General features: G+C 38.2%; 1 long non-coding RNA gene across 1 annotated transcript in view; it reads left to right on the plus strand.

Moving 5' to 3' along the window:
• LOC110268272 overlaps positions 545-24,581 on the plus strand; it is a 29,113-nt gene continuing 5,076 nt past the window's right edge. The window contains exons 1-4 of the long non-coding RNA XR_002356404.1: positions 545-555; positions 1,551-1,570; positions 5,033-5,034; positions 19,521-19,531. This is a non-coding gene — a long non-coding RNA (uncharacterized LOC110268272). The remainder of the gene's footprint in view (positions 556-1,550; positions 1,571-5,032; positions 5,035-19,520; positions 19,532-24,581) is intronic.

A 24,581-nucleotide genomic window follows, 5' to 3' on the forward strand; every position in this document is an offset into this window, starting at 1 on the left:
AACGCCAGCCTTACATTTTCCGGACTGAAATCTAAGTATTTCTCCCGAACCATGGTGAGCCAATTCTTTGGATTCGGGTTCACACTTTGATCATGGTTCCTAGTGATCCATGCATTTGTATAGAACTCTTGGACCATTAAGATCCCGACTTATTGAATGGGGTTGTGAGAACTTCCCAACCTCTTTTTCGAATCTCAAGTCGGATCTCCGGATACTCATTCCTTTTGAGTTTGAAAGGAACCTCAGGGATCACTTTATTCTTGGCCATAACTTCATAGAAGTGGTCTTGATGGACCTTAGAAATGAATATCTCCATCTCCCATGACTCAGAGGTGGAAGCAATTACCTTCCCTTTCCTCTTTCTAGAGGTTTCTCTGGCCTTAGGTGCCATGAGTGGTTATGGAAAAACAAAAAGCTATGCTTTTACCACACCAAACTTAAAATGGTTGCTCGTCCCCGAGCAAAAGAAGAAAGAAAGAAGTAGAAGAAGAAGAAAAATGGAGGAGAGGGAGAGAGAGATGGTTTCGGCCAAGGGGAAGAAGAGAGGTTTTTGTTGTGTGAAAATGAAGAGGGAATGAGGGGTTTATATAAGAGTGGGGAGGGGTTTAGGGTTCGGCCATTTAGGGTTGGGTTTGGGAGGGAAATTATTTTGAATTAAGAAAGGGCAAGGAGCAAGAGAGAACAAAAAGCTTGAGCAAAAGCTTGCCTCAAACTTTAGCTCAAACTTTTGGAAGAGTTGAAAACACCCTGGATGGAGCAAAAGCTTACGCCAACGTTTGCCTCAAGCTTTTTGGCAAACGTTGGCGCCACACACCAACACCCTGGAGGAGAAAAGCTTGCGCCAATGTTTGCCTCAAGCTTTTTGGCAAACGTTGGCGCTACACATGCACACAAGGGGATCCACGTTTGGCTTAAAGTTTGACCTCAAACTTTAGCTCAAACGTGGATAGCAGCAAAAGGGGGTGGCTGGTATAAAAAGCTTGAGCCAAAGTTTACCTCAAACTTTGACTCAAGCTTTTGTGCTTTATGTCCCGGGTCACAATGGGTTTCTCTCCAACTCCAAGTGCAATCAATAGAGGCTTTTATCAACCCAATTCCATCAAGAGAAAAGGCCCAATTCAAGGCTTGAAGACCATTTGAAGAAAGTGTATAAATAACTTAGGATTTAAGTTTTCAGGGAGCTTCCCTTTAGCATTTTGAGAACACATAGAGAGAAAGCTCACCTTTACATTTTTGAATTATTGTTTTTAGAATTCAAGAGAATTAGGAAGGAAAATTGATCTCTCTTCTTCCTTGTTCTTGCTCAGCACTCTTTACTTTTCTTGCTTTGGATCTTGGGTGGAGAATTGAAGAACTTCTGTTTCAATCTCACCTTGAGATCTTGTTTAATTTTCTGCATTATTGAATTTCCATTTCTGTTAATTGCTTCTTCTTCTACTATTTCTGCAATTTACTTTTCTTCATTTCCTTTGCAATTGTTCTTGCTGGATCTAGGAAGGCAGTGAGATCTAGACTTGGCTATCTAGTCTCTTGAGTCTTGAGATCTACAGCTTTCAATTTCAATTTTCTTGTTTCGTTGCTACACCAAGCTTATTTTCATTTTCATTCAAGATCCGGTTTAATTGAGTCCATCTGTTACATTTCTGTTTGTTGAATTTCACTTTTCCTTGTTTAATTTCTGCAAATTCACTTCCCAATTCCCTTTATAATTCAAGTAATTTACATTTCTTGCCCTTTAAGATTCAGCCATTTACATTTCTTGCGTTATAAGTTTCTGCCATTTAATTTCTTGTTCTTTAAGATTTAGCTCATTTACTTTCCTGCTCTTTCCTTTACTGCAATTTCCCTTCTTCCCATGGTGAGCCAATTCTTTGGATTCGGGTTCACACTTTGATCATGGTTCCTAGTGATCCATGCATTTGTATAGAACTCTTGGACCATTAAGATCCCGACTTATTGAATGGGGTTGTGAGAACTTCCCAACCTCTTTTTCGAATCTCAAGTCGGATCTCCGGATACTCATTCCTTTTGAGTTTGAAAGGAACCTCAGGGATCACTTTATTCTTGGCCATAACTTCATAGAAGTGGTCTTGATGGACCTTAGAAATGAATATCTCCATCTCCCATGACTCAGAGGTGGAAGCAATTACCTTCCCTTTCCTCTTTCTAGAGGTTTCTCTGGCCTTAGGTGCCATGAGTGGTTATGGAAAAACAAAAAGCTATGCTTTTACCACACCAAACTTAAAATGGTTGCTCGTCCCCGAGCAAAAGAAGAAAGAAAGAAGTAGAAGAAGAAGAAAAATGGAGGAGAGGGAGAGAGAGATGGTTTCGGCCAAGGGGAAGAAGAGAGGTTTTTGTTGTGTGAAAATGAAGAGGGAATGAGGGGTTTATATAAGAGTGGGGAGGGGTTTAGGGTTCGGCCATTTAGGGTTGGGTTTGGGAGGGAAATTATTTTGAATTTAAAGGTAGGTGGGATTTTTAGGGAAGAGAGGATGGATGTGATTGGTGAAGAGGTGATGGGGAAGAGTGATTGAGTTGATTGGTGAGGGGTATTTGGGGAAGAGAGTTATGGAAAGGTGTGAAGAGGAGAGAAGAAGTAGGTGGGGATCCTGTGGGGTCCACAGATCCTGAGGGAATCTTGTGGGATCCACAGATCCTGAGGTGTTTGAGGATCTCTCATCCCTGCACCTTTTAGACGTATAAAACACCCTATATATGCAATCCTGGTGTTTAACGCTAGACTACAGCATGTTTCTGGCGTTAAACGCCACTTTCTTGCTTGTTTTGGGCGTTCAATGCCAATCTATAGCATGTTTCTGGCGTTGAACGCCAGTGTGGTGCATGTTTCTGGCGTTAAACGCCAGTCTGATGCTTGTTTCTGGCGTTTAACACCAACTTTCCTCTGAGTGCAATCCTGGCGTTTAAACACTAGACTGCTGCTTGTTTCTGGCGTTTAACGCCAGTTTTATGCTCTGTTCTGGCGTTAAACGCCAGCCAGATGCTCCTTACTAGCGTTTAAATGCCAGTAGGCCCTTCCTCCAGGGTGTGCTGTTTTCAATGCTGTTTTCGATTTTTCAGTAGTTTTTGTGACTCCACATGATCATCAACCTAATAAAACATGAAATAACAAAGAGAAAATAAAATAAAAATGATTGAATAACATTGGGTTGCCTCCCAACCAGCGCTTCTTTAATGTCAATAGCTTGACAGTGAGCTCTCATGGAGCCTCACAGATAATCAGAGCAAGGTTGGGACCTCCCAACACCAAACTTAGAGTTTGGTTGTGGGGATTCAACACCAAACTTAGAGTTTGACTGTGGGGGCTTTGGTTGACTCTGCAGTGAGAGAAGCTTTTCATGCTTCCTCTCCATGGTTACAGAAGGAGATCCTTGAGTTTTAAACACAAGTTAGTCCTCATTCAGTTGAAGGACCAACTCTCCTCTGTCCACATCAATCACAGCTCTTGTTGTGGCTAGGAAGGGTCTTCCAAGGATGATGAATTCATCCTCATCCTTCCCAGTGTCTAGGATTATGAAATCAGCAGGGATGTAAAGGCTTTCAACCTTTACTAACACGTCCTCTATTAGTCCATAAGCCTGTTTTCTTGAGTTGTCTGCCATCTCTAATGAGATTCTGGCAGCTTGCACCTCAAAGATTCCCAGTTTCTCCATTACAGAGAGGGGCATGAGGTTTATCCCTGACCCAAGGTCACATAGAGCCTTCTCAATGGTCATGGTGCCTATGGTACAAGGTATTAAGAACTTTCCAGGATCCAGTTTCTTCTGAGGCAATCTCAGTTGATCCAGATCACTCAGTTCTTTGGTGAGCAAGGGAGGTTCATCTTCCCATGTCTCATTACCAAATAATTTGGCATTCAGCTTCATGATTGCACCGAGGTACTTGGCAACTTGCTCTTCAGTAATATCTTCATTCTCTTCAGAAGAAGAATATTCATCAGAGCTCATGAATGGCATAAGGAGGTTTAATGGAATCTCTATGGTCTCCAGATGAGCCTCAGAGTCCTTCGGTTCCTCAGAGGGAAACTCCTTATTGATCTCTGGACGTCCCAGGAGGTCTTCCTCACTGGGGTTCACGTCCTCTCCCTCCCTTGTAGGTTCGGCCATGATGGTCAATTCAATGGCCTTGCACTCTCCTTTTGGGTTTTCTTCTGTATTGCTTGGAAGAGTACTAGGAGGGGTTTCGGTGATCCTTTTACTCAGCTGGCCCACTTGTGCTTCCAAATTTCTAATGGAAGACCTTGTTTCATTCATGAAACTTAGAGTGGCCTTAGATAGATCAGAGACTATGTTTGCCAAGCTAGATGGGGTCTGCTCAGAATTCTCTGTCTGTTGCTGAGTGGATGATGGAAAAGGTTTGCTATTGCTAAACCTGTTTCTTCCACCATTGTTAAAGCCTTGTTGAGGCTTTTGTTGATCCTTCCATGAGAAATTTGGATGATTTCTCCGTGAGGGATTATAGGTGTTTCCATAGGGTTCACCCATGTAATTCACCTCTGCTATTGCAGGGTTCTTAGGATCATAAGCTTCTTCTTCAGAAGATGCCTCTTTAGTACTGTTGGATGATTCCTTCAATCCATTCAGACTATGAGAAATTATATTGACTTGCTGAGTCAATATTTTATTCTAAGCCAATATGGCATTCAGAGTATCAATTTGAAGAACTCCCTTCTTCTGAGGTGTCCCATTACTTACAGGATTCCTATCAGAAGTGTACATGAACTGGTTATTAGCAACCATGTCAATGAGTTCTTGAGCTTCTGCAGGCGTTTTCTTTAGGTGAATGGATCCACCTGTAGAATGGTCCAATGACATCTTTGATAACTCAGACAAACCATCATAGAATATATCCAGGATGGTCTATTCTGAAAGCATGTCAGAAGGACACTTTTTGGTCAGTTCCTTGTATCTCTCCCAAGCTTCATAGAGGGATTCACTTTCTTTTTGGCTAAAGGTTTGAACATCCACTCTAAGCTTGCTAAGCTTTTGAGGAGGAAAAAACTTGGCTAAGAAAGCCGTGACCAGCTTATCCCAAGAGTTCAGGCTATCCTTAGGTTGAGAGTCCAACCATATTCTAGCTCTGTCTCTTACAGTAAATGGGAAAAGCATAAGCCTGTAGACCTCGGGATCAACCCCATTGGTCTTAACAGTATCACAGATCTACAAGAATTTAGTTAAGAACTAAAAAGGATCTTCAGATGAAAGTCCATGAAACTTGCAGTTCTGTTGCATCAGAGAAACTAATTGAGGTTTCAGCTCAAAATTGTTTGCTCCAATGGCAGGGATTGAGATGCTTCTTCCATGTAAATTGAAATTTGGTGCAGTAAAGTCACCAAGCATCTTCCTTGCATTGTTATTATTTTTGTCCATGTCTCCTTCTTTTTCGAAAATTTCTGTCAGATTTTCTCCAGAGAGTTGTGCTTTAGCTTCCCTTAGCTTCCTCTTTAGAGTTCTTTCAGGTTCAGGATCAGCTTCAACAAGAATATTCTTGTCCTTGTTCCTGCTCATATGAAAAAGAAGAAAACAGAAAATATGGAATCCTCTATGTCACAGTATAGAGATTCCTTCATGTGAGTAGAAGAAGAAGAGAAATTTGGAGAAGTTAGAAAGAATTTTGAAATTGATTTTGAAAGATATGATTGAAATTGAAAAAGATATGATAAGGAATTGAAAATATTTAATTTTGAAAACTAAAGTTGATTACTTGACTAACAAGAAACAAAAAGATATGATTTTAAAATTTAAAGATTGAATCTTTTTTAATAGGCAAGTAACAACTTAATATTTTTGAATCAATCATATTAAATGTTGGTATTAATTTCGAAAATATGAAATAAAAATAAGAAAAAGATTTTTGAAAATCAATTTGAAATTTTCGAAAATTATGAAAGAAAAATGAAAAGGGTTTGATTTTTGAAAAAGATTTTGAGAAAGATAAGATTTTCAAATTGAAAATTTGAGTTGACTCATAAGAAACAATTGAATTTTAAAAATTTTTGAAAGAGTCAATCCAAATTTTCGAAATTTTTAGAGAGAAAAAGGGAAAGATATTTTTGATTTTTGATTTTTTAATGATGAGAAAGAGAAAAACATAAAATTGACACAAAATATAAAAATTATGAATCAAAACAACTAATGCATGCAAGAACACTATGAATGTTAATATGAACACCAAGAACACTTTGAAGATCAAGATGAACATCAAGACATTTTTGAAAATTTTCAAGAAAAGAAAAACATGCAAGACACCAAACTTAGAAATTTTCAAACTTTAGACACTAACAAATTGAAAATACATATGAAAAACAAGAAAAAACACTGCATGGCTAATCATCTGTCGGTTCTCAATCATACTGGAATAGGATTTACCATCCTTTTGCGTCTGTCACTACGCCCAGCACTCGCGAGTTTGAAGCTCGTCACAGTCATTCAATTCCTGAATCCTACTCATAATACCACAGACAAGGTTTAGACTTTCCGGATTCTCAAGAATGGCCGTCCATGGGTTCTAACTTATACCACGAAGACACTAATAACTCGGACTCGGTCCCCTGTATTAGATATCCAAGAGATATCCATTCAATCTAAGGTAGAACGGAAGTGGTTGTCAGGCACGCGTTCATAAGTTGAGAATGATGATGACTGTCACGATCATCACATCCATCATATTGAATTGCGAATGAACATCTTAGAAGCGGAATAAGTTGAATTGAATAGAAAAACAGTAGTACTTTGCATTAATCTTTGAGGAACAGCAGAGCTCCACACCTTAATCTATGGAGTGTAGAAACTCTACCGTTGAAAATACATAAGTGATAAGATTCAGGCATGGCCGAATGGCCAGCCCCCTAAACATGATCAAAGGATCAAAGGATAATCCAAAGATATAAACATAATAGTAAAAAGTTCTATTTATACTAAACTAGTTACTAGGGTTTGCAGAATTGAGTAAATGATGCAGAAATCCACTTTTGGGGCCTACTTGGTGTGTGATTGGGCTGAGCATTGAGCTTTACACGTGTAGAGGCTTCTCTTGGAGTTGAACGCCAGTTTGTAGCCTGTTTCTGGCGTTTAACTCCACTTTGCAACCTGTTTCTGGCGTTTGACTCCAGAATGCAGCATGGAACTGGCGTTGAACGCCATTTACGTCGTCTATCCTTATTCAAAGTATGGACTATTATATATTTCTGGAAAGCCCTGGATATCTACTTTCCAACGCAATTGAGAGCGCGCCATTTGGAGTTCTGTAGCTCCTGAAAATTCACTTTGAGTGCAGGGAGGTCAGAATCCAACAGCATCAGCAGTCCTTTTTCAGCCTGAATCAGATTTTTGTTCAAGTCCCTCAATTTCAGCCAGAAATTACCTAAAATCATAGAAAAACACACAAACTCATATTAAAGTCTAGAAATGTGATTTTTAATTAAAAACTAATAAAAATATAATGAAAACTAACTAAATCATAATGAAAACTATGTAAAAATAATGCCAAAAAGCGTATAAATTATCCGCTCATCAATGACCCAAATAAATTTCCAACACCAATTAAAAGAAAAAGAAAGAAAAAGAAAACATGGATAATGAAAGTAAAAAGAAAAAAGAGAAGAAGAAGAAAACATAAAAACAAGAAGAAGAATAGAAAAGTAAGGAGGGAAGAAGAAAAGAAAAACCTTGATAATGGTGGTGAGAGAGAGAAAGTAGAAAGTGAGAAAGAAGGAAAAAGGAAGAACGGGGAAGAAAGAAATAAGAAGGGAAAAGAAAAAGTAGGATTTGGGGAAGAGAAAGATAAGATATTTTAGCAGATATGGATATGTTGTGCGGCGCAAGCGACGCGGACGCGTGGGTTACACGTTCGCGCGAATGGCGCTTAGATGAACAGACACGGATGCGTGACATGATCTGCGCTAGTGGCGCGGGGGCAGCCTCACACTCGCGCAACTCTCTGTTTGAAACTCATTGATGCCAAATTCCAGGGTGACGCATTCGCATGGTGGACGCGATCGCATGAATGGCCAAGATTGGAAAATGACGCGGGCGTGTGAGGCACGCGTCCGCATGGTAGGGCTTGTGCGTCTAGCACCTTTCCAGCCCTACTCCATCATAACTTGCTGCCATGCACCCTTTCTTACGTCAATTTTTTAGGGCACGCGTTCGCATGCTTGACGCGGACGTGTGGGAGGCATTTTTTCACATGACGTGGACGCGTCAGCGACGCGGTCGCGTGGGTCAATTTGTGCCAAAGGCACGCCTCCAGCCACGCTCTCGCGTGAGTTTCTGTTCAATTTCTTTTTCTTCCTTATGCACCTGTGACGCGGGAGCGTCAGTGACGCTGTCGCGTCGCATGTTTTTTTTTTATGCAATTATGCAAATGAAGATGCAAACTATATGTGCTAATAATGAGAAGAGTTATTGAAAGAGAAAACTAAGAAGAAAGAAAGGAATGATCATACCATGGTGGGTTGTCTCCCACCCAGCACTTTGCTTTAACATCCTTAAGTTGGACGCTCCACTAGCTCAGTCTTCTGCTGTTAGTGGATCCTCCAAGAGGAAGATCTCTAGCTCCTTGTTTTTCTTCATCTTCTCACCATGATATAGCTTTAAACGATGTCCATTAACTTTGATGAATTCAGAGCTTGAAGGATGACTCAGGTGAAAAACTCCGTATGGCTCGGCCTTATCTACTCTATATGGACCTTCCTATCTTGATCTCAACTTGCCTGACATGAGCCTCAGTCTAGAGTTGTAAAGGAGGACTAGGTCCCCAGGTTGGAACTCTCTCCTCTTGATGTGCTTACCATACACAACCTTCATCTTTTCCTTGTACAGCCTTGAGTTCTCATAAGCTTCTAGGCGAAGGCTTTCTAATTCTTGCAGTTGCAACTTCCTTTCAGCTACGGCTTTCTCAAATCCCATGTTGCACTCCTTCACTGCCCAAAAGGCTTTGTGTTCTACCTCAACTGGGAGGTGACAGACTTTTCCATAAACCAAGCAGAAGGGGCTCATCCCAATGGGTGTCTTGTATGCCGTTCTGTATGCCCAGAGTGCATCTTGTAGTCTGGTGCTCCAATCTCTTCTATGAGGTTTGACTATCTTCTGCAATATACGCTTTATCTCTCTGTTAGACACCTCGGCTTGCCCATTAGTCTGGAGATGGTAGGTTGTTGCCACTTTATGAATTATCCCATGCTTCTGCAGTAATCCTATTAGTCTCCTGTTACAAAAATGGGTGCCTTGATCGCTCACGATTGCTCGTGGTGATCCAAAGCGACAAATAATATGGTTTCTAACAAAGGAAACAACAGTGTTAGCGTCATCAGTGCGGGTAGAAATTGCTTCCACCCATTTAGAAACGTAATCTACAGCTAACAATATATAAAAATAACCATTAGAATTTGGAAATGGACCCATGAAGTCAATGTCCCAAACATAAAAAATTTCACAGAAAAGCATAATCTGTTGAGGCATCTCATCCCTCTTGGATATATTACCAAACCTTTGGCATGGGGAACAAGATTTACAAAATTCAGTAGCGTCTTTAAAAAGAGTAGGCCACCAGAATCCACAGTCTAAAATTTTTCTAGCTGTTCTTTTAGGGCCAAAATGTCCTCCACTCTCAGATGAGTGGCAGACCTCTAAAATGGACTGGAGTTCTGATTGAGGCACACACCGTCTAATTACCTGGTCAATGCCACATTTCCATAAATATGGGTCATCCCATATATAATATTTGGACTCGCTTTTCAGCTTGTCTCTTTGATGCTTAGTAAAGTTTGGAGGAAAAGTGCGGCTGCCTAGATAATTAGCTACATGCGCATACGAAGGGACTACTTCAGATACTGCTTGTAAGTTGTCGAATGGGAAATTATCATTTATAGGAGTGGAGGTATCCTTAATGTGCTCAAGGCGACTCAAGTGGTCTGCCACTAGATTCTGGTTACCACTCCTATCCTTAATTTCTGAATCAAATTCTTGTAGTAGCAGTATCCAACGTATAAGCCTCGGTTTGGACTCCTTTTTAGCTAATAAATACTTTAGAGCTGCATGGTTTGAGTACACTACTACTTTAGTACAAAGTAAATAGGCTCGGAATTTATCCAGAGCGAACACAATAGCTAAGAGCTCTTTTTCAATTGTAGTGTAATTAGACTGAGCAGCGTCTAAAGTTTTAGACGCATAAGCAATGACAAAAGGGTCCTTACCTTCGCGCTGAGCCAGCGCTGCTCCTACTGCATGATTGGAAGCATCGCACATGATTTCAAATGGCTGGCTCCAGTCTGGTCCTCTCACAATTGGAGCTTGAGTCAGGGCGGTCTTCAGCTTATCAAACGCTTGTTTGCAATCCTCACTTAACTCGAACTCAATATCTTTCTGCAGTAGTCTGAATAAGGGTAGTGCTACCCTACTGAAGTCCTTAATGAATCTCCGGTAAAAACCTGTATGGCCAAGGAACGAACGGACTTCCCTCGCAAAGGAGGGGTAAGGTAAACTAGAGATAACATCCACCTTTGCTGGATCTACAGAAATGCCAGTATTAGATACAACATGTCCTAGTACAATCCCTTGTTTTACCATAAAGTGACATTTTTCAAAATTCAATACAAGGTTCGTACTAACACATCTATCTAACACTCTAGATAAACTATATAAGCAAAGGCTAAATGAATCACCATAAACGCTAAAATCATCCATAAAAACCTCCATACAATTCTCAATAAGGTCAGAAAAAAGACTCATCATGCACCTTTGGAAAGTAGCTGGTGCATTGCATAAGCCAAAGGGCATTCTCTTATAAGCATAAGTTCCAAAAGGACATGTAAAAGTAGTCTTTTCCTGATCTTCAGGAGGTATATGAATTTGAAAATAGCCTATATATCCATCTAAAAAGCAATAATAGGATTTACCTGACAGGCGATCAAGCATCTGATCAATGACTGGCAAGGGGTAATGATCCTTGCGAGTGGCTTGGTTGAGACGCCTATAGTCAATGCAAACCCTCCATGAATTCTGCACTCTAGTTGTCAAAAGCTCTCCATGCTCATTTCTTACTGTTGTGATTCCAGACTTCTTGGGCATCACTTGTACTGGACTGACCCATTCGCTATCTGAGATGGGGTAAATGATATCTGCTTCAAGTAGCCTGGTCACTTCTTTCTTGAAAACTTCTAAGATGGTGGGATTCAATCTTCTTTGAGGTTGACGGACAGGCTTTGTTCCCTCTTCTAGGAATATTCTGTGCTCACAAACCTGAGGGTTGATGCCTACTATATCCGCTAGGCTCCATCCAATCGCTTTCTTATGTTTTCTCAGTACACTGAGTAGCTGTTCTTCTTGTTGGGAAGTGAGCTCCCTCGCAATGATAACTGGAAACTTCTGCTTGTCCTCAAGGTAAGCATACTTGAGGTGTGGAGGGAGGGGTTTTAATTCTAATTTCTGCTCATGGCCAGGCTCTGGATTATCTGGAACTGGTGATAATGGTGAAGTGCTCTCATTGTCTTCTAAAAATGTCCCCACACTTGGACCTTGCCCTATGTACTTCTCTTCTAATTCTTCCTGGTGAACTTCAGCTACAGTTTCATCAATAATATCGCACTGGAAGATAGAATGATCTTTCGGAGGATGCTTCATCGCTTCATTTAAGCTGAACTTCACTGCTCTGTCATCTATCTCAAAGGAGTAAGTTCCTGAGAATGCATCCAGCTTGAACTTTGAGGTTTTCAAGAATGGTCTTCCGAGTAGGATTGATGATGGCCTTCTTGAGTCATTAGGGGGCATTTCCAGAATATAGAAGTCAATGGGAAATGTGAGCTCCTTAATGCTCACTAATACATCTTCAGCAATTTCAACCACTGTAATAATGCTTTTATCTGCTAACACAAAATGAGCTGCCGACCTTTTTAAGGGAGGGAGCCTCAAAGTATCATATATAGACAAAGGTATTATACTAACACACGCTCCTAAATCACACATGTAGTCAGAAGATATCACACCTCCAATGGTACATTTAACTATACATGGACCTGGATCACTACACTTTTCAGGTATACCTCCCATTAAAGAAGATATAGAACTACCTAAAGGAATAGTTTCTAATTCATTAATTTTGTCTTTATGTATACATAAATCTTTTAGAAACTTTGCATATTTAGGTACTTGCTGAATAACATCAAAAAGGGGAACAGTTAGCTCAACCTTTTTGAATATTTCTACCATTTTGGGATCAAGTTCCATCTATTTTCTAGGCTTCCTTGCAATTTGTGGAAATGGAATAGGGAGGGAATTTTCTGCAGCGTCTGCATCCTTTGGTGCTTCTTTATGTGGTTGAGCTTCTTCTTCTTCAACCATGTCTTGTACGTCCTCTTCCTCTTCAGCATCTTCTACCTCCACCACCTCTTTAGCTGGGGCGTGTTCTGGTGGGTTTGGCTCTTCCTGATTCCTCTCTTGCAGTGTGGTTCCGGACCTTAGGGTGATGGCATTGATGCCACCCTTTGGATTGGGTAAGGGTTGAGAAGGAATTCTACTGGAGCTTGCATGTTGAGTGTTTGAAGTATTGGATGATCCCATCTGAGAGATGAGAGCTTGTATAGCGGATGTTAAACCGTTAAGTGAACTTTCCATGCTCTTTTGTCCTTGCGCAAGGGATTGAAGCATCTCATCATTCGGAGAGGAATTAGAATAGGTGATCTGAGGAATTTGTTGTTGGTTGTGCTGTGGTCCTTGGAATTGCCTTAGGTGAGGTGTTCTGTAAGACTGGTTCTGGTTCTGCTGCCTGTTGTTGTTATTATTCCACCTCTGATTTCCCTGATTGTCTCTGCCTCATCTGTTATTGTTGTCCCTCCAGCCCTGGTTGGAATTATCTCTCCAGCCATGGTTGGAGTTGTCTTGCCAACTCTGGTTATAGTTCCCACTTTGGTTGTAGTTACATCCTTGTTGATTGTATCCTTGATTCGGGCGGTCATAAAAGTTATGAGTGGCTGCTACAGTATTGTCTTCCTGTTGGAGCTACGGACATTCATCAGTATAATGACTATAATCAGCACAGATTCTGCACACTCTCTGTAGGACTAACTGTTGGCTTTGCTGTGGTGGAGAAGGCTGAGCTTGCTGAGCTTGTTGTTGACTCAACTGCATCTGCTTCAGTAAGTTGGTCATTTCACATATACTCTGAGTTAGAGCAGTAGTCTCCTTGCTAGAAGATACCTCTGCAACAGCTTTTGACCGGCTTTGTTTCTGCCTGTGATTCCGAGTAGATTCGGCTATGTTGCTGATCAATTGCCATGCCTTATCAGTGGTCTTGTACTTTTTCATAGACCCATTGCTAGCACTTTTCAATGTGGTCTTATCTTGAGGCTTCATGCCCTGTGTGACATAGCCGAGCAACACTATCTTGTCAATCATATGGTGGGGACATGCTTCCAGAAGATTGTTGAAGCACTCCCAGTATTCGTAGAGAGTCTCGGATTCGTCCTGAACAATCATGGAAATGTCTTTCCTCAGTTTATCAGTAACTTCAGCTGGAAAGAATTTTTCCAAAAATTCTCTTCTGAGCGTATCCCAGTTAGAAATAGTTGCTTCGGGTTGAGTGTAGTACCACTCTCTCGCCTTTCCCTCAAGAGGGAATGGGAAGGCTTTTAACAAAATAGAAGTTTCATCTGCACCATCACGCCAGACAGTAGAACAGGCTGCCTGGAAATCCCTAAGGTGCTTGATAGGCTTTTGAGCAGGTAAGCCATGAAACTTAGGCATCAAGTTGAGTAGTGCAGTTTTTTGTTCAAAATCTACAGCCACCGCTGGGTGATGCGCTTGATATAGCTGTAGTGTGAAATCAGGGGCTCCAGCTTCCTGGATAGTAACTCTCCTAGGTGCTGCCATGTCACCTGCACGTAAATCAACCGAATCAGTAGAAAGGGAGCTTGTTTCTTCCTTAAGTGACGTTTCAGATTCGTCCTCGGAGAGGACTGACCGACGCCGAGCTTGCCTTATACGTGAAATAGTTCTTTCAATCTCAGGATCAAATACTGGCAAGCTTGGATCAGGAAGTGAATGTGTCATGCAATGAAAGAAACATGCAGCTCATAGTAGCAAAATAAAATAAAATGCAAATAAATAAATTCCAATCAATAACTTAGCACTCTATTGCAACTCCCCGGCAACGGCGCCAAAAATTGACGTGGTAGAAATTGACGGATTAAGAAATTAATAGAAGAGATACGTTGCAAGTACAGTTCTTAGCCAACAAAAATCCGCTTATCAATTTAGAAGGGTTGTCACAAAAATTAGAATTAAAATACTGGGAGTATGAATCCCAGGTCGTCTCCCAACGAGTTGTGGAAAGATGTGCTATTTTATTAATCAGATGTTTTCCAAAATGGTTTTGAGTTTGATAAACAGGAAATTAAATCAAATAATTTATGTAATTTAAATAAAAATCTTGACCGGGAGTAGATTAATCGGAAGTTCTATCCTTGTTGGAGTTCTCCCAAGATTAATTGATAATTGAAGGTTGTTCTGCTTAGTTATCCTTTACTAGGTAGAGGAAAGTCAAGCAAGTTAGAAGTTTACTTCTATTCACAAGTTCTAATCCTCTCTCTTGGGAAGGATTAGTGTCAGTGACTAGAGAGCCATCCAACAATAAACCCAATTACAATTTTACTCCTGAGCATTCCAACTCAAGGTTTTCCTTTCAATCAACTCCCAATCAAGTTAGAGAATTACTCGCTCATTATGAATGTAAACTTCACAAAATAAGAAAGGGAAATAAAGGAAAACATGATAAATAATAATCAAAAAGACCAATTAAAAATAAAAATAGCTCTTGTATTAATAAATTATAAAAATAATCCAATAGTAATTCTGAACAAATTAAGGATATGAAAGAGTAAGTGACAAGTAAGAAAAACAAACTAGAATGATGAAGTCTTGGCGGAGGTAATAACTCTTCTCAATATCCCAATCCAAAAAGCAATAAAAACAAAACCCTAGGAACTATGAATGTGTAGAGAGAAAACCTAGAGGAGGAGTAAAGTCAAATCTAAAAACTAAAAAATTATGCGGAATGAATCTCCTCTGGTCTCTGCATGTTCCCTGGCTCTAATCTGCTTTTCTGGGCCGAAAACTGGATCAACACATGGCCCAAAATCGCCTCCAGCGAATTCTGCAAATTCTGCAGATCACGCACGTCACGCGATCGTGCATCTACGCGTTCGCGTCATCCAGCGTTTTGCCTTGCCACGCGTGAGCGTTGTCCATGCATTCGCGTCACTCGTGCAGTTTTCAATCCATGCGTTCACGTCAGGTACGCGAGCGCGTTACTACGATTTCTCCATTTCGCGCGGTCGCGTGAGCCATGCGTCCGCATCGCTTCTCGCTGGTCATCTCCTTAATTTCTTGTGTTCCTTCCATTTTTGCAAGCTTCCTCTCCAATTTCCAAGTCATTCATGCCCTACAAAGCCTGAAACACTTAACACAGGGATCACGGCATCGAATGGAATAAAGGAGAATTAAAATACATAATTAAAAGTCTCTAGGAAGCAAGTTTTCAACCATGGAGTAATTTTGGGAAGGAGTTGTAAATACATGCTAATCATATGAATAAGTGAGTAAAGATTTGATAAAACCACACAATTAAACACAATATAAACCATAAAATAATGGTTTATCAGTCATGGTTTCTATGGTCACAGTTTCAATTTTCAAATTTTGACACTTTAGGCCACGTTTTTTCACCGTGACCATAGGTTAATCTATGGTCACGCATAAAAATCGTGATCATAGCCTTATCTATGGTCACGGTTTTTGCCGTGACCATAGCCTCTATGGTTACCCCACTCAAAACCGTGACCATAGCCCTATCTATGGCCACGGTTTTCACCGTGACCATAGCCTCTATGGTCACCCCTCCTTAAAACCATGACCATAGCCCTGTCTATAGTCACGGTTTTTTGCCGTGACCATAGCTTCTATGGTCACCCTATCTTAAAACCGTGACAATAGCCTTATCTATGGTCACGGTTTTCACCGTGGCCATAGCTTATCTATGGTCACCCCCTCCTTAAAATCGTGACCATAGCCTATCTATGGTCACGATTTTTTGCCGTGACCATAGCCTTATCTATGGTCACTGTTTTCACTGTGGCCATAGCTTATCTATGGTCACAGTTTTTACCGTGACTATAGCCTATTTTGTTTATGAGATTTAATTTTTTTTAAAGCATAATCACATCCCAAAATGATGATAATCACAAAATAAATCTAAAAATGAGAAATTCAATAAATCTAAATCATAAAAGTTTCATTAAAAACTAGATATCCATTACAACACTAATAAAAATAATGTGTAATTTATCTATTACATGTAATATTGGATAAAGTCTCTTATCAAAAAATAAAAAACACAACAAAATAATACATTTAAATAACCAAAATTATTATAAGACTCATCCCATCTTATATTTGTATAGAACATATTTTCTTCACATCATGTCCTCCTGCTCCTGGTAGCAAAAGAAATAAACATGTTAGGACAGAGCAAAAATATTTTTGATAATGCAGTACAGTTGAGTAATGAATATGGAGCACAAGTTAAAACTAATTAAACTAATAACAAAAGACCTAAATTAAAACTAATTAGTGCTACACTGCTATAATTTCACAAAAGACCTAAATTAAAACTAATTAAACTATAACAACAAAAATTGAAGTTTTCTTGGACATTTCAACTTTCAGATCAGAACCCATTTCTTAGAAAAAGCCTTGATGCCTACAATATATGTAACGAAACAAACAAACAAAATTTGGATAAGAAAGTAACATTAAACAAATTGTATCAACATTCAATTTTTTCGTTAATTAATAGGTAACATCATACATATATCATACCCTAGAATCTTAATTGATGGATACCATTTAACTAAAAAGCAATGTGAGCAAGCATCATAATGCCTTACAACAACACAATTAAGCTAAAAAAGGAAATAGAATATTCAGCACTTACATTATAAACCAACTTGTGTTAGTAGATATTATTACATAAGCATAAGCATTCTAAGTAATACAAGCATTCGAACATAGTCTTTCTAACTCTTACCTCTTCTACTAAGCTATTTTAATACAAGCATTCAAATTCTATTTTCTTCTTTTTATTATCACCTCTCCTACTAAGCTTCATCATCTTTATTATCTTTCCTAATTTTTTAAATCAAAGCTAGCTACCTTGTTCAACAACAGAGATAATTTTTTATTTATATTTTTTTCCAACACCTACTGATAATTTAAATTTAAGATCAGGGACTAGAAAAATAAAGTCTAAGTTGCTAGCTAGTAGAATTTTAGTTAACTATGAAGACACAAGCAATTGACCCAAAGCAAGAAAAGCCAGAGGAACTGCACCAACGAGCTTAGTATCTTTGAACTTGTACAACTTTTACTACAAAATCTCAATTAGGCTAAAATTTGATTTGGAGACTTCTAACTTGTCTGTCAACAAGTGTGTCTTAGTTGCAACCCAATTGCTACTCAATTCTAAGAGTTACAAGCATTGAAAGTTGATGCATAACTTGCTGAAAACTGATTCTTTCCAGCTTTGATCACCAATTTTCAAAAATTCACAACTCCCAATCCTTAACTCCTAAAATTATGAAATTTTAGAGAAATAAACCAAGTTAATCAAATTTTAAAACAAAATTAGTTTCACTCCAAAACTCAGCTCGGAGGAGTCGCAGCAAGACAAACAAGTTGCTGCCCTGTTTGAACTCTTCTGCTGCAGGACAGATTTGATGACTCAACTTTAAAAATTTGTCATAAATTGTTTATTTAACAAAAAGACCTCAAATTTTTCAGTCCGGCTCTACATATTCCCAAGTTTAATCCAGACTTGGTCCCATACAATTCTGATCATCACGAAATTAGTGATAGCTTTTCAAAGTTTCTGACTTCGTTTAAAAGTAATGCAGAAAATCAGATTTTATAATTCAACTTTGAAAAATCATAACTAATTCTCCAGTTAATACAAAACCTTCAAAATTGAATATTAATAACTATACTTGTTGTAGTTTGCTTAACTTTTAGTCTCATATCATTCCAATCTCTATTAAGTTGCTGGTTCACTTTCAAAGTTGCTGTTTCATTTCAAAACTCAGATTTTTAACAGGTAATTTAGTGTTTCAAAATTCAACCTCTTTAATACCTCTCAAAATCAAATCTCAAAACAATCACCAATCAACTCCAATCCACAAATAACAAACTGGAATGCATAGCTTAGTTTTGGAAAGATCTATAAAGGAAAGGTTCTAAGGTACAAATGCAGCACGCAATCTTCTAATAATATACAATTTTCTTCATATTATCATGTAGCCTAAGCTAGCTTGGTAGGTCAGTTATTAATTATCATCCAACTTAAAACAGAACCCTTTCAAAACAGTAAGTTTCAGTCCAGATACGTACAGAAACATACAAATCAGTCCTCATTTTATTAACACTATGAACACACACAAATCAGTCCTCTAATGTCCAGATACGTACAACCAAATAAAATATAGGTTATTGGCAATAACATCTTAGACAAAGACTAGATTTCACTTCAGACATATAGGATCTAATTAGCCAAATAAATTCTGCATAAAGTCCCATGCCGGCAACAAAGAGGCAAATATCTTTGGTGGTTTCACCAACAGTTCTTATTTTGTGCTGTTTGTTAGAATCCATCAACAGTTCATGGTGGTATGAACTTAATCATGGGTAACAACTCAAGAGTAACAACTCAATCGATGGTATGAACATGTAAATAATTATTATTATGAATGAATTTTGTTGGGCATCAATCTAGCATCAACTAAATTAAGAACATATCAAAAACAAAAACAAGTAATAATTTGAAGTTCCAATAATACTAAATTACTAATCAGAACAAGTAAAAAAAACAAGTAACAAATCAGAAAAAATACCACACAGAACAATAATCAACAGCCCTAATATTCACAAGTTTTGATAATCAAAAACAACATCCCTAATCAGAAGTTCTAATAATCAAAATCAACACTTTTTCCCTAGTCAGAAGTTCTGATTATCAAAATCCATATTCCCTAATCAGAACATTAATTCATTATAATAATTAATTATTTACCTGAGAAGAGAAGAAGAGGACGACTGGAGAAGAGAGCAGAGAAGAGGTGGCACAGCTAACAGAGACGAAGATGAGCTTGCGACGGTGACACAGCACGACAAAGCTTGCGACGGTGACACAACGCGACGAGCTTGCAACGGCGACGAGCTTGAGGCGGTGACGACAATGGCGAGGCGGGCTGGACGGCTGCAGCAGCGCGGCTCCTCCCTCTCTCAACGCGCGTCTTTCACCATCGAGCTCGATGGCTCTCTCGCGTGTGACATGGATGCGGCGGCGGCGGTTTCCCGAGCTATCTCCCTTCTCCCCTTTCTTTCTTTCTTTCTTTCTGCTACTGCTGCTGGGTTGTATTTGGGAAGAGGAGGGGGGAGATTTGCAGCGGCTGGGTTTAGGGTTAGAGAGTGTGGGTGTATGTTAAAATGAAATTAGGGTTAGAGTTTTAATTTAGAGATTTTTGGGTTAATTAAGATAGTGTAATTTTAATAAAATTAGAAGATAGGGTATTAATTTAAAATTTAATTTAATTATTATAATTATTTTAAAAATATTATTATTAATTAATTTTTAATTAAATATTTTAATTTAAAAATTAAAATATAAGATAATATAATTAATTTTTTTATCTATAAAATTTAATAATATTTAACTTAATCTAAAATAATATAATTAATTTTTAATTTAAAATTTTAATATTTAAAGTAAATCATATAAAATTTTAATTAGTTTTTAATTATTAAAATTTTAAAATTTTAAATATATAAAATATTTAAAATCATAAAAAATATACAAGAACCTTAATTAATTTAAAATTAGGTTACCCCCAAAACCGTGACCATAACTTTAGGTCATCTCCCAAAACCATGATCATAGACTCTTTTAGGTCACCCTTCTGAAAAACCGTGACCATTGACACCTTTTGGTCACTGTAAAAAACTGTGACCATAGACCCCTTTAGGTCACCCTCAAATCCCTGACTATAGACACTTTTGGGTCACCCTTCCAAAAAACTGTGACCATAGACCTTTTTGGTCATTGTAAAAAACCGTGACTATAGACACTTTTAGGTCACCCCTAAAACCATGACCATAGACCCTTTTAGGCCACCACCAAAACCGTGACCATAGATGCCTTTAAGTCACCCTCCAAAACCGTGACCATAGACCTTTTTAGGTCACCCTTTTTTGAAAACCGTGACCATAGCCCCTTTTTGGTCACTGTAAAAAACTGTGACTATAGACCCCTTTAGATCACCCCCAAAACTGTGACCATAAACCTTTTTAGGCCACCCCTCAAAACCGTGACCATAGACCCCTTTAGGTCACCCCCCAAAACCGTGACCATAGACCCTTTTAGGCCACCCCCAAAACCGTGACCATATTTAGGTCACCCCCAAAAACCGTGACCATAGACCCTTTTAGGTCACCCTTTTTTGAAAAACCGTGACCATAACCCTTTTTTTGTCATTGTAAAAAACCGTGACCATAGACCCCTTTAGGTCACCTCCAAAACCGTGACCATAGACCCTTTTAGGCCACCCCCCAAAACCGTGACCATAGACCCCTTTAGGCCACCCCCAAAACCGTGACCATAGGCCCTTTTAGGTCACCCTTTTTTGAAAAACCGTGACCATAGCCCTTTTTTTGTCACTGTAAAAAACCGTGACCATAGACCCCTTTAGGCCACCCCCCAAAACCGTGACCATAGACCCCTTTAGGCCACCCCCCAAAACCGTGACCATAGACCCTTTTAGGCCACCCTTTTTTGAAAAACCGTGACCATAGACCTTTTTTGTCACTGTAAAAAACCCTGACCATAGACCCCTTTAGGTCACCCCTCAAAATCGTGACCATAGACCTTTTTAGGCCACCTTTTTTTAAAAAACTGTGACTATAGGTACTCTATGGTCACCCTTTTCAAAAAAACCGTGAGCATAACTTTTTTTTTGGTCACCCTACAAAACCGTGACCATAGAAGGTCTATGGTCACAATTTTTTAACGTGACCAAAAAAACCGTGGCCATAGACCCAAAATGTTGTAGTGACATGATATTAAATAAAAGCATCAGCACAAAAGTAAACTTTGCAAATCTGTAATTCATTGAAGGGAGTAGAAGAATATTTTACTTAGTTTTATTCAGAGAAAGCATACAACTTTTTGAACCTCTTAATTGTGTTTGAAATTGAATCACTGTAAACTAAGACTAATATCTTGGCCTGAGAAAACCAATCAAATAGGTTAAATGTGTTATGAAAGTAAAAACAAAAAAAATTAGATTTTAGTGGTTAGCTACTACAAGTAACGAAAAAGGAGGAGGGCTGGTATGGACAACTTTTGGCATTATTATTTTTAAAACATTAATTGTCCCCTAACAAAATATGTATGTATTCTGTGGCTCCTTGCATTTGTCCGTTTCTGCAATGTGTATTCTATGTCTCAAACTTTATCAACAATTCACAAACTCAATGGAGATCCTTACACCAATTCATGAAATTTCCCAATGCAACTAAAAAATTTAATGAGACAAAAATATTATTCAACTCTGCTTGCAACTGCAGGCTAGTGCATGTGAAAGTGAAATTGTTTTTAAGCTGCTGGATTTTTCTTATGGCTAGCATTCTTTACATCAAATACTAATTTTCTTAAGATATCTTATCTCCTTCCAATTGTAAATTTCAAAATAACTTTTCAATTGTAAACTTTTAAAAAAAAAAGACAAGTGAGTGATTATTATTAGTGATGATTGGTGGCTTTAGTGGCTCACACCAATTCCAAAGTGTACAATTAAATAGTTTGCTAACTATCACTAACAAAGGCAAACAAAAAAATTCCCTGGTGTTGGTGAAAGAAAATGGTATACAATAACTCAGACTATAGGGTATGAATGATCCTAATCACAATAACGTTACAAACTTCACTTTTACACATTTGTAGTTAATATTCAGCAAAGATCTGTAGCTAATATTCAGAAAGACTTACATTATAGTCAAATGCAAACCTCCTTGGAAGCATGATAGTTGCATTTCTTTCTCGCTCTAATTCAAAAGAATACAAAAGAAAACCCTTGCTTTGGCTGCTACAATAGAGCCTGTGCAGTAGCGTTCCCACCTCCTCAAACACCACAAAGCTTAAGAACAAGAGCATTGAACATTATTTGATTACATTTTTGTTTATACAAATGAAATGAGAAGAAAAATCTTAAGCTTGTTCTAAATAAAACCTGATAAATCATAGACTGCTAGAAAAGAGTTGTGCTAAGAAAAGTTAGTGTTTATCATGCAATAAATACAAGGTTCCTTTTGGTGTTTAGAAAAAACTCGAGTCAAAGAATGATAGCAAGAAAACTATTTTGATGTTTTCACTCCATTTCATACACCTATGAACAATGATGCACACCGTTTAAAAATCAGAAATGACAAAACTAAGCCGTATAGAACGAGAAAACTTTGAGGTAGAAATTCATTAAATAATGTTCAGTTCTCTCTCTTATTCTCACACACACCCCCCAACATAGATAAGAATGAGAAATGAATGAAAAAGAGATAGAAAAATATAACAAACCACATAAAAAATGGTCTAAAAGTATAATGCAATAATATTAAGCATGAAGTCGTGAAGCTCTGGGAACTTTAAAACAGAGGTCAACAAAATTCAGTTTGAATTTGTTCTTAACATGAATATTCAAATGAGTATACAAGAATATAGCCTTCACAGCCAAGTGAGAGAGTGCTACTCATTAGCCAGTAACAAATGAGGCAAATCGTAATCATCCAACCAGAAACAAAACATTTTGCAGGAAAAGGAGTTAGGACATGTTCTATGATCAATGCAGAACGAGAAATCATTTACAAAATAAAAATTAAAATAGCTACCCTAAACAGATCTCATCTTCTTCTTGACCTTGGCTTGCATCTCTTTAAGAGCAACAGTTTCATCTTCTATATCCTTCAAGCGCTTATCCATGGCATCAAAATCCTACACTCACAATAGCAGTGCCGTAACATCAAAATTAGAGTTGCAAAAAGTGAAATGTAATCAACTAAACAGACCCAATAAATTATTGGCGAACAAATAGACTATCAGAGGACAAATCTAAACTTTCAGGCTGCAATTGGTAAAATTTCTCATGTTAAAAAATATATCAATTTCCCTGAGTTCCTCGCAACTGCAAATTTGAAATTCTATGCCAGTTGCACAATTAACACAAGTATCAACAAAAATTAGTAGTAGCATTTTCAAATTTGAAAGCTAAAACACTCAAAATTACTGACACATAAAATTGAAAAAAAGAGAAGAGAACTGCCGAACCTTTTCGCGAACATGCATCGCCGAAATTGGAGGAGATGCAGAGAAGGAGGAGCTTAGAGAACAAGAGCTCAAGTTTGAAATTTCGCAGCGAGCATCCGGTCAAGAAGATCCTCAACCTCCACATCAAACTTTCTTGCTGCCGTTGACGATGCTTTTGAAGATGAAAGTGATGTCGGTTCCACCGTAGAGACATATATCTAAGACGAACGAAGAAACAAAGACAACAACGTGGATCTGAGGTGAAGGATGAATATAGGAACAACGACGCAGTTTGAATGATGGACGGTTGTCGGTGATGGCAAGGTCTGCGGCGATAGTCGGCGACGGAGGGAATGCTTGAGGTTGTGCCGTTGTGAGTTTCTGATTTAGGGTGGGAGGGTTTTTTCCTATGTTTAGCAATTGATGGAAGAAGATGATAAAAGTAAAAATAAAAATAAAATAAAAAATTTAGCGGCAATAATGATAATTGCCATTGTTGTTGGGAAAAATTAGAACTAAAATAGAAAGACAGTAATAATTTAGTGGCAATAGTAATAGTTGTCATTATAAAATATAATAATAATAATGACAAATATATAATTGCCACTAAAATATAACTTAAATAAAATTAATAGTAGCCATAGTATTATGGCCACTAAAAATTTGTCACTAAAACTAAGTTTTTTAGTAGTGTTAACTATTGAAAATAATAGATACACAAACTGACCGTAAAATTAAGTGCTCTGGCCACATGCCAGGTCATTCAGTCTATTAATGTTTTCAGATAGGATGTAACCCCCTTGTCCAACCATGTATACTTTTAAAACTATTCAAAAGTAAAAAAAATTTAGTATGAAAACAAGAATCTCGACTACACGCTTTATATAGTGTTCCAATGCATCTCAAGAACTGAGTCCGCTTTTTTATTACACACGTATCTCGGATACAAAGAACCCAATTACCGCATTTTAAGTGTATCCCAGTAGCCCCGGGTTGTGTTTCACCACGTTGTTTCAAATCCAGGGTACAGTGTACCCGAGATGTGTGTTTAACTTGATTTTGGACACTAAACCCGAAATATGAGGTGTTTTACATATACATAAATACACTTTATATTACACATTTTCGTAATATTATATTTAAATAATTTAAATAAAAAATCCATTTCT

The sequence above is a fragment of the Arachis ipaensis genome, chromosome B10 (genome assembly GCF_000816755.2).
Source record: "Arachis ipaensis cultivar K30076 chromosome B10, Araip1.1, whole genome shotgun sequence".
Lineage (NCBI taxonomy): Eukaryota > Viridiplantae > Streptophyta > Magnoliopsida > Fabales > Fabaceae > Arachis > Arachis ipaensis.